Source organism: Centroberyx gerrardi, chromosome 6, assembly GCF_048128805.1.
Source record: "Centroberyx gerrardi isolate f3 chromosome 6, fCenGer3.hap1.cur.20231027, whole genome shotgun sequence".
NCBI lineage: Eukaryota > Metazoa > Chordata > Actinopteri > Beryciformes > Berycidae > Centroberyx > Centroberyx gerrardi.
The window spans coordinates 32,760,030-32,771,233 of record NC_136002.1 but is presented as its reverse complement, the minus strand read 5'-3'; the positions used below and the strand labels follow the sequence as shown (position 1 = coordinate 32,771,233).

The 11,204-nt window shown below is 42.9% G+C and overlaps 1 long non-coding RNA gene across 1 annotated transcript in view; it reads right to left on the bottom strand.

Moving 5' to 3' along the window:
• Window positions 1-9,219: 9,219 nt before the first annotated feature.
• Window positions 9,220-11,204, bottom strand: part of LOC144539402 (uncharacterized) — a 154,810-nt gene continuing 152,825 nt past the window's right edge. Inside the window, exon 2 of the long non-coding RNA XR_013504933.1 lies at window positions 9,220-11,085. This is a non-coding gene — a long non-coding RNA (uncharacterized LOC144539402). The remainder of the gene's footprint in view (window positions 11,086-11,204) is intronic.

The following is an 11,204-nucleotide window of genomic DNA, read 5'->3' as shown; positions in this document are numbered from 1 at the left end:
ATAATCATGCTGCTACTGATACTAGGCCTTCTACTGATACTACTGGTACTACAACAACAAATACTGATACTACTGTTACTACAACTCCTACTAAGATAAGATAAGGTAAGATAAGATAAGATAAGATTTATTGATCCCCTTGGGGAAATTCAGGTGCCACAGCAGCAACTGGCGGACAACACCAAGGAAGTCAAGCATGATGTACAGGAAGGTAATAGAAAAAATAAGTACTGAGATAAAAGATAAAATCAAAAGGTAATGTACTTATAATATATATTATACAACAATATTTACAACAATGCAAATAAATTCAGATAATAAATGCAAATGACAGAAAACAGATCAGTCGGTACTTCCTCTTTAACTCACTTTTATAAGCAAGCTTTTTTATAACTGTTTTTTCCCTGTTTACATGCAGCTGACTTGCTGCCCTCTTACTCTGTTTTATAACATGCATTGTTCTATGTATCTTTAATATTCTGTTTTTTATTCTGCTCTATTTTTTAACTGTCTATTGTTTTTTACCGGTTGTGAAGCACTTTGTAAACTTGTTTTAGGAAAGGTGCTATATAAATACAATTATTATTACTATTATTATTATTAATAATAATAATAATAATAATAATAATAACTCTTTGCTGGTGTAATATCTATGGAAGATTCCCCTTGTACCAGAGTTACAGCAGAGCGACATGAACCAGCAACAAAGTGGGAAATACGACTCAGAAAGTCTTCTTTAAAAACCTTAAAGACAGATTTAGTGTCTGTCATCATTAATGAGGCTTCGCTCCACAAAGTGTATCGCCTCAGAGATCACAGGTGAGAAGAGTAACTAAGGACTTTTCTCAGGGAGTAACAGGTAAAGTAATCCATTACTTTTCAGAAGAGTGACACAGTGATCATGATGACAGAGAAGAGAAGAGAAAGACCTAACAGCGGAGGAGAGGAGCTTCGTCCGGTCTTTCCTCTCTGTGACTGGATGAAGCAGAACCTCCTGATCCAGATCAGACCTCCTCTGTCCACTTCAGCTTTTCTTCTATTTTGAGTCGTTCTAAAAGCAGCGCTGTTATTTTAACTCAGTGGGCGTTGTGAATCACCGTGTTGGGACCCGGCGCAGCAAAGCCTGCTGGGAAATCAGGCCACATCTGACCTATTATCCCGTCTGAACACCAACTGATAAACCTACACTACAGGATGACATGTTGTTAGTGATGATCAGGTGAAGTATCAGCCTGAAAACCTGACAGGACATTTGATTTATTAATTTAATTGTTCAATCATTTCTTTTGTAAACTAACTCTTCATCTAAAGGCAGTAAAGTCTCAGAGTTTCTCTACCGGTGAACAGGAGTGAGGTCTCTCTGCCTTAAAGAGAAAAACAGAATTCAGTCTGGTTTCCCATGATGCTCTGAATGTTTCAGAGGCTTGTGAGGTGTGTTCATGTTTTACATGTAACATGTGCTATTATTTTTATTATTATTTCTTTTATTCATATGTTTTATTATTATCCTTACTTACCTATTACCTATATGTTGTTCCCATACTGGAATACAGTAAATCATAGAGGTTCATCAATATTTCTATTTCTATCTTAACTATTTTTATCTTTCTTTCTTTCTTTCTTTCTTTCTTTCTTTCTTTCTTTCTTTCTTTCTTTCTTTCTTTCTTTCTTTCTTTTTTAATGCCATTTAACGAGACAAATTATGTATTTTTTGTAGAAATAGGGTGAAGACAATAAACTTGACGCAGAGATTCTGGACCACATGGAAAAATTATTTATTCAGTGCAAAACACGACTAATGTTTTGACGCAGACAGCATCTTGCCTTGTGTATGAAATGTGCTCTATACAGTTTGCCTTTAGTCATAACTCTCATTACGCACTTCTGGAGGTCGTTTTTGGACAGCTGGCTTCCTGTCGTCCTGTTTCCGGTTTCCACAGCAACACACAGCTCACTGTCTGCTCACACACATTAGAAGACGTCAGTGTTGCTTCATGCAGAAACACTGAGCTCTGTCTCCAGTTCAGCTTCTTATCTAAAGTCACTGCCAGATATTTATAGTAAGAACTGAAAACTAATAAAATCCTCCGTCTTCTGTTGTTCTCACACCGTTCCACAGTAGACCCAGTTCCCCAGTTCCCCAGTTCTCTAGTTCTCCAGTTCCCCAGTTCTCCAGTTCCCCAGTTCTCCAGTTCCCCAGTTCCCCAGTTCTCCAGTTCCCCAGTTCTCCAGTTCCCCAGTTCTCCAGTTCTCCAGTTCCCCAGTTCTCTAGTTCTCCAGTTCCCCAGTTCCCCAGTTCCCCAGTTCTCCAGTTCCCCAGTTCTCCAGTTCCCCAGTTCTCCAGTTCTCCAGTTCCCCAGTTCCCCAGTTCTCCAGTTCCCCAGTTCCCCAGTTCTCCAGTTCCCCAGTTCCCCAGTTCTCCAGTTCCCCAGTTCCCCAGTTCCCCAGTTCCCCAGTTCTCCAGTTCCCCAGTTCCCCAGTTCTCCAGTTCCCCAGTTCTCCAGTTCTCCAGTTCCCCAGTTCTCCAGTTCTCCAGTTCCCCAGTTCTCCAGTTCCCCAGTTCCCCAGTTCTCCAGTTCCCCAGTTCTCCAGTTCCCCAGTTCCCCAGTTCCCCAGTTCTCCAGTTCCCCAGTTCCCCAGTTCTCCAGTTCTCCAGTTCCCCAGTTCTCCAGTTCCCCAGTTCTCCAGTTCCCCAGTTCTCCAGTTCTCCAGTTCCCCAGTTCCCCAGTTCTCCAGTTCCCCAGTTCCCCAGTTCCCCAGTTCTCCAGTTCCCCAGTTCTCCAGTTCCCCAGTTCTCCAGTTCTCCAGTTCTCCAGTTCCCCAGTTCTCCAGTTCCCCAGTTCCCCAGTTCTCCAGTTCCCCAGTTCCCCAGTTCCCCAGTTCTCCAGTTCCCCAGTTCCCCAGTTCTCCAGTTCTCCAGTTCTCCAGTTCTCCAGTTCTCCAGTTCCCCAGTTCTCCAGTTCTCCAGTTCTCCAGTTCCCCAGTTCCCCAGTTCCCCAGTTCCCCAGTTCTCCAGTTCCCCAGTTCCCCAGTTCTCCAGTTCCCCAGTTCTCCAGTTCCCCAGTTCTCCAGTTCTCCAGTTCCCCAGTTCTCCAGTTCCCCAGTTCTCCAGTTCCCCAGTTCTCCAGTTCCCCAGTTCCCCAGTTCCCCAGTTCTCCAGTTCTCCAGTTCCCCAGTTCTCCAGTTCCCCAGTTCCCCAGTTCTCCAGTTCCCCAGTTCTCCAGTTCCCCAGTTCTCCAGTTCTCCAGTTCCCCAGTTCCCCAGTTCCCCAGTTCTCCAGTTCCCCAGTTCCCCAGTTCTCCAGTTCTCCAGTTCCCCAGTTCTCCAGTTCCCCAGTTCTCCAGTTCCCCAGTTCCCCAGTTCTCCAGTTGCCCAGTTCTCCAGTTCCCCAGTTCTCCAGTTCCCCAGTTCCCCAGTTCTCCAGTTCTCCAGTTCCCCAGTTCCCCAGTTCCCCAGTTCTCCAGTTCTCCAGCTCTCGCTCTGTGAACTGCGTCTTCCCCTCACAGATGCTGAGTCATCACAAAATCTCAGCATGTGACTCCCTTCAGTGTTTTGGGTGTCATCAGGGTGCAGCGTCAGTCCGGTCTGCTGGAGCCTGTTTGACTGACAGGTGAACCTGCAGGCCGGCATGAAGTCCACTTCCTTATTGAAGCCACTAAGGAAGTGGCTGAAAGCTGCAAGTCCTCTAACATCCGCTTGAGTCAACGGACCACAACCCAACTTCTGATAAAATATAAAGTCAATACATTTTTTTGGAGGTTTTGGTCTCAGTTGCTAATTTAACTTCTTCTAATGTGTGTCCTTATGGAGATTTTAAAATAATTGTGTCATTAACGGGATATAACGGTTATAAAACAGGGTTGTTTTCCCAGTGATTGACAGGTCGCCTGCCCAGTGATTGACAGGTCGTCGATCACGGACCAATAGGCTTCAAAACGGCCCTTCAGAAACCTGTGGGTGAAGAACACTCACTACTCCATCTTTTTTTTTTTTAACCCTGAGCGTGGTAACCAATCAGACTGGAGCAAAACATCCGTCCCTTGTCAAATAGCAGTTCCTATAGTTTCTCATTCTCATCACGGAGGAGCAGCTGAGCGTCAGAGTCTCTGGAGACGAACGCTGCACCTGCAGCAACAGCAACGATTTTCCTCCGTTGATCCATGACAGAGAAAAAAAACAAAAAACTCTTACTTTTGTTTGGTACTTAAAGGTCCATATCCTCCACTGTTTTATTTTGTGTCTTTCTGTCCATTCAAAGCTGTGTGTGTGGTGTCATGAACCAAAAACACTCTCAATCCATTTCTCCACGTTCATTTTCCAGCATCTCTCTGAGCCTTACCAAGAACAGGCCGTTTCTGTCTCCGTGTCTTTAAGGCTCATTAATATTAACGACCCTCCGTTCCGATTGGCTAACCGTTTCGAGAGTGAAACGTGAGACGCCGCGGCCCGGCGGCTACAGGTAGGGAAAACTCTCCGGTAATAAACGATGACGACCGCTCGACCGCTTTGAAAAAAACACTTTGTTAGTCTATTACTTCTTACAGAAATGATAATGAGCGAACCTTTGTGACGCCACAAAGTTACGGAAGTCCAAACGGCTCGTTTAGAGGCTCGCTTTTCTAATATGGATTGTGTGGATTTAGTTTTGATACTTTCACCATGTTTAGATACACATCCAACTCCTTTATCATCACAGAGGAGAGGGAGTCCTGCTTTACATGATATGGACCTTTAATACGATCCTATGAAAAAACGCATGTGATTGGCCCTCAAGCGGCTGGCTGTGGGAGGCGGCTCCTGACAGCCTCTCCGCTCTGTGTGGCTCTGCTGTCAGATCTTAATGTTATTCAGCGTCCGCTCAAAGCTTTTCATTATCTGCAGTGTGATAAAGCTGCAGGTTAGAGAAGAGTTTTCCTTTAGAAGGTTAAAGGTCATCACTGCGTCTCGGCCGGAAACTCGGGCAGCAACGTTTTCTCACTTTCCAACTTCGTCATCCGACTCTGAATGGCGTGAAGTGGAGAATTAGTTTTTCTGATCTGTCCAATTTTTTTTTAAATTTCTATCCAGCAGCATGTGACCGCAGGGTCGGCCTCACACTCATCCAGTAAACATCCTGTCAACTAAACTACAATTATCTGCAGAACATCATGAAGAACGTTATTCTGATCCTGAGACAGAGGAGAGTTGGAAATGAATCATATGGAGCTTTTAAAGTGACATGAGACTTCCAGACTGCATTACTCAACAGTTTTTGATTACAGAACACACCACAGCCTCTGCACCGAGTCTCAAAGTGAAACCAGGGAGCGCGGCGGCGGAGCGAGCCCCGCCCCTCTGACCTCCGAGCGTGATGTCGTGACGACATCACGCTCCGCCTCCTCCACTCACGCGTCACCCGACCTGCAGGAAGCCACGGAAGCCTCGGTGAGGTGGAGAAACCTCGCGGCCCACGCTCTGCATCACAGCTGCTCAGCGTTCCTACGCACTTTTCCACTTCACACTTCTGCTCACTGATGAAATCCCCAAACCGCTCCAGCACTTCTCCATTAGCCTGGTAAGACCATCCTGATCATGTGACCTCACATTCGTGAGGTCACGTGATCAGGATGGTCTTACCAGGCTACTTCTCCATGGCTCCTCTGCAAATTCCCAGGACCAGATCTGAATGAGACTGGATCAAAACAGTCACCATCAACTACACTAACCTGAAGATTTAGTTTGTTTTTCATGTTAAAATGAAGGATTATAATATTATTCTATATTATTTCAACAAAGAAACAGCCAGCAACCAACAATCTTTTCCTCCAACAGGAAGACATTTGACAGTATTCAAAAAAATAAAAAATAAAAATTGAAGTTCCCAACACCGGTCTGTCTCCTCTGGTTCTGTTTGAATGGAGGAATCTCCTGAAATCCTCATTAAAACTGCGACCTCTCTGTCTCTCCTCCTCCAGACGTAGAAACCACATAAATCTGATCTGACAGTTCAGACTGCGGCTGCATGGCTCAGATCAGATCTGGATCAGATTCAGGATCAGATTCAGGATCAGATTCAGGATCACATATGAATGTTCTCCAAATCAGAAATGAAAAGATCAGACTGTGTTGTCAAACCCTGAAGAACACCACCTGCTGAAAAACACATCGGTTTTACTGATAAATCTTCCTTTTAGTGCAACTTTCTCTGTGATTTCGTCGTTCCCAGCGCTTTTTCACTGAAGCCAGCTTGGAATTTAGTAAAAACAACTTTCATTTTCTTTTTTTGTAAAAACAACTGATTGGTTACAGTTTAAAAATCCTGATGATTTCGCCCTGGAGCCCCTGCGGCGTCTCCTCACTGTTTTATTCTCAGTTTATCTAATTCAGTCGTATTCTTCAGGCTGTTTTTTGTTGGTTTTTTTTGCTTCTTTCTTCATATTGAGGAAACATGTTTTTAAGCCCCGTTTTTTAAATCTCACCTGATCAATCTTTACATTTTTTTTTACATTTTTCTCTTCTTTCTGTCTTATTTTTATATGTGCAAGATAACCTAACACCTATGAGTGTTTTGTTTGCACCTCTGCTCCTGTTGTAAAAGTAGTACGAGATGAAGAAAATGCAAAACCATCAGTAAAAGTATAACAACTGACAAGCATCAACATTTTTGCAGTGCCATAAATTTTTGATCAATTCAGATATTAGAATTGGTTTTCAGTAAATCATCAGACTAAACCAAAACCACTGACATCATATTAAACTGATGCTGCTGCGGTCTGCGGTCCTCATGACTCAGCTCCTCATGTCGGACTGACTCACCAGACAACAGGCTGCCTAATAAGGACATGAGACCAGGACCTACGAGTGTACAGTGATGAAACTGTGTCCATCTATCAATATCAGAACTGTCCATCTATCAATATCAGAACTGTCCATCTATCAATATCAGAACTGTCCATCTATCAATATCAGAACTGTCCATCAATATCAAAACTGTCCATCTATCAATATCAGAACTGTCCATCTATCAATATCAGAACTGTCCATCAATATCAAAACTGTCCATCTATCAATATCAGAACTGTCCATCTATCAATATCAGAACTGTCCATCTATCAATATCAGAACTGTGTCCATCTATCAATATCAGAACTGTCCATCTATTAATATCAGAACTGTCCATCTATCAATATCAGAACTGTGTCCATCTATCAATATCAGAACTGTCCATCTATCAATATCAGAACTGTCCATCAATATCAAAACTGTCCATCTATCAATATCAGAACTGTCCATCTATCAATATCAGAACTGTCCATCTATCAATATCAGAACTGTCCATCTATCAATATCAGAACTGTCCATCTATCAAAATCAAAACTGTCCATCTATCAATATCAGAATATCAGAACTGTGTCCATCTATCAATATCCAAATAATGATCACCTGAGGGTGCGGTCGGATTCCTAAATCTAACAAATTCTCTTATTGAACCCTCCGTCCCCCTCTGATGATGTCATATGCTGGAGTCCCCGGTTCCCACAGTTCAGTGCAACACTCATGACACGGCGGTTCAGTCGACCACAGGAGGAACAAGAGTGAAGAGAAAGCTCTTAACGCAGCGTCATGCAGAAGATCATGAGCGCTTATGAAAATGTGTGAAACGTGTTTATGAAATTGTCGCTTTTCAACAAATGATGTAGAAAGGTTCGATAAGGGAATCAAAAGCATCTGGATTCGATGAGCAGATTCAATACTGGACTCAGATTCTGGAAAATGTTTTCCAACCCAAAACCCTCGTGTTGATCTGGATCTGAGATTTCCACCATTAGACATTTTTAGTTTTTTAGCCATTACTATCATGCTGCGTTCATGTGCTGCTGGGAAAGTCAGTCATCTGGGACTTCCAAGTAGGGCTGAACAATTAATCGAAATTTTATCGAAATCGCAATATGGCCTACTGCAATTTTCAAATCGCAGGAGGCGCAATATTTGTTAAAGGCGAAATGTGTGTCAAAATACCATTTTAAATTAAATATTGTCGAGATGTCCTGCCTACACATCATATTCTACAGACTTAAGAAAACATCTTTGTTTGGTACAGATCTCTGCAAAAATCACACCATAATCATTTTAATGTTTTTCAATGAAAATGAGAATAATGATGTAAAAATTATCATTCCCTCTAATATCGCAAATCATATCGCAATTGCGATATTAGTCAAAATAATCGCAATTAGATATTTTTCCAAAATCGTTCAGCCCTACTTCCAAGTCGGCTGCTGAACAGCGTCGCTTTCACGTGCGACTTAGTCGGAAAATCAAACCTGGAAGACAAACGAACAGAAAGCGTTACGGAGGCTTTGAAGCTGGAGGATTGTTCAGAGTTGGAGGCTTGACTCTACTGAGAGACTTCTACTTTATTCAAGTGTTTGCTTTATTATGGCAGCTACTTCTGAGTTTCCTTCTATCCATTAGAAAGTAGAGTAAGTTGCTTAAATGTTGCGTTTTAAATCCTTTAAGTGTGTCGGTGTAACTTCTCCCAAACACTGAACTCATCTTCAAATATTTTCCACTGAGTTACATTCAGTAACAGCCGGCAAATAAGAGGCAACAGAGCCGTATGACATCACTTTACCATATAAGTACATATGACAGCGTGACCTGGTGGTTAGAGAGATGAAATATAATGAAAACTGACATGAAATATCAAATACAGGAAGTAGCGAAACATTCTTTATTAAGCTCTAAAAAAAATTATAGTCTGGTGATCTCAAACTGCTTATCAAATCAAGAGTTTCATTCAAAAATGTGATATTCACCATTTGAAAAACTGATGCGTTCTCACAAAATGAGAGAATAAAACTAAATCAAATACAAATTATAGTAGTTTGTTTTTTTTTGTTTTTTTTAGGACAGTAGCTAACCCAAGTCCACTTGATGGATTTAAGGCCCATTCACACTTAGAGCGACAACTATAAAGATAACTATAAACTATAACGATATGCTGTTGCTCAAGCGTTCACACCACAACGATATCGGTGACGAACATTCAGAGAAAAAATGGAGCATGATGACTTTGGGCCTTTAGACTGGATCAACAATTTATAGATACTGAATGACAAATTTCAGGATTAGGATTTTTCCACCAAAATTCTCCCCCGTTCCTTTATTTTCTCTGTCAGACAAAATCTTCTCACCGGATATGATCGATATATTTTTCACAACAATCTGAACAAAATCTTTTCAGGTTTTTCATTTCTTTTTTTATTCCTCAGCAAAATGCACTCAGCACCACAACAGTGAAACTCAGGAACCAAACCGGTCTCCGGGAACCGAACCGGTCTCCGGGAACCGAACCGGTCTGTGGGAACCCAACGGGTCTCCAGGAACCGAACCAGTCTGTGGGAACCCAACGGGTCTCCAGGAAGCAAACCAGTCTCCAGGAACCGAACCAGTCTCCAGGAAGCAAACCAGTCTCCAGGAAGCAAACCAGTCTCCAGGAAGCAAACCAGTCTCCAGGAAGCAAACCAGTCTCCAGGAAGCAAACCAGTCTCCAGGAACCGAACCGGTCTCCAGGCTGGGAAACGAAGCCTGTTGTCCTGGACAGAGCTGGCTGGTGCAGCAGTGAAGTGGCAGCTGTGTTTCCAGAGGAACCAGCTGCAGCTTACACTTCAGGTATAAAGTTCATTTGTTGCTCTGCTAACAAAATGTCCAGCATGTACTCTCTAACAGTCGGTACCCAAACACTCAGAGTAAAACAAGGCACAGATGGAAGAAGGTGCACCAGCTATGTCCTGTACATGCAGCCTGTCAATCACCAGAGAGGGGAGGGGAGGAAGAGCTGATGATGATGATGATGAACTGATGTTTCCCCCTGAAATGTTTCTCAGGGTGTAAAGGCCTCTGAAACAGCATTAACACACTAAAACTATGCAAACCAACTCTAATACGGTTCTTTGAAAGCAGCACTTAAAGGAGAACTCCACCCTAAAACACCCTAAAAACAGCTACTTTGTATTCCTGGCTCCATTTTATTTGGTGGTGTATTTTTTTGGCCAATCGTAGACGAGGTGACGTCACCTCCAGATGTTTCCAGCAGCTCCAATGCAGTTTGATATGAGAAAATGTTTCAGGATGTAAAACCTCAGCGGTAAACGTCAGGTTTTGGTGTCAGTCCCTCAGAATCAAAGAGCGAGGGCTTCTTTCTAGAGCCGCCATTTTGCACCGAGAGACGTTCAACAATCATACAGGGAGAAATCCATCGTAGAAGAGGAGAGAGACCAGTTTCTCCACCACAGGAGCAGGAGAGAGACCAGAATGCACTGCAGCAGAGAGACAGGCTGGGCTTTGATGAAGGGGTGAAAGGCATTCTGGTTAGTAAACCACTAACTGCAGCAGAAGTAGACGAGGCAGGCTGAGGGAAAGTGGGCTCACCAAAACAGTAAATGACACTAAATAACTGCTGAATGTGTTGAACATCACAGACTGATGATATTGACAGAAGAGGATCAGAGGGATTTTGTCCTTTAAGCTCTCCGTCCGTCCGTCCGTCCGTCTCCTCTCGTTCTCTAAACAGATGCTCACAGGAAGCGTCGGGCTTCTGCTGCTGCAACAGATTACTGAGCCCCATGAAGCGTTTTGCTCTTTTGCAAAAAGTTAATATACGTTTAAAGGAATAGTTCACCCAAAAATGAAAATTCTGTCATCATCTACTCACCCTCATGCCAGTTGAAATGCAGGTGAAGTTAGTCCATATAACACACAGGGAGGCTGCAGCACAACTCCATAGCAGCCTTCTCCAAAACAACTGCAGTCAGTGGGGACCAGTTCTTCAGAGCTCCAACAAGACCTGCAGTATATTTACACCATAATGTAGTGCAAATCTTAACTACAGTTGACGGTGTATATGTCTTTCTATTCACAGTGTGATTGTTTGGTCCCCACTGACTTCAGTTGTTTTGGAGAAGGCTGCTACCGAGTTGTGCTGCAGCCTCCCTGTGTGTTATATGGACTAACAAATTTCACCTGTGTTTCATTTGGCATGAGGGTGAGTAGATGATGACAGAATTTTCATTTTTGGGTGAACTATTCCTTTAACTTCTTACGCTCTGAAAACATGCTGCGCTCTGTGACAGCGGCAATAAAGATATAAAGGGAGGCTCCTGCTGGACATTCAGCCTAACTGCACTCTATATGTTATTTATTTATGCTTATTTAGCATGAAT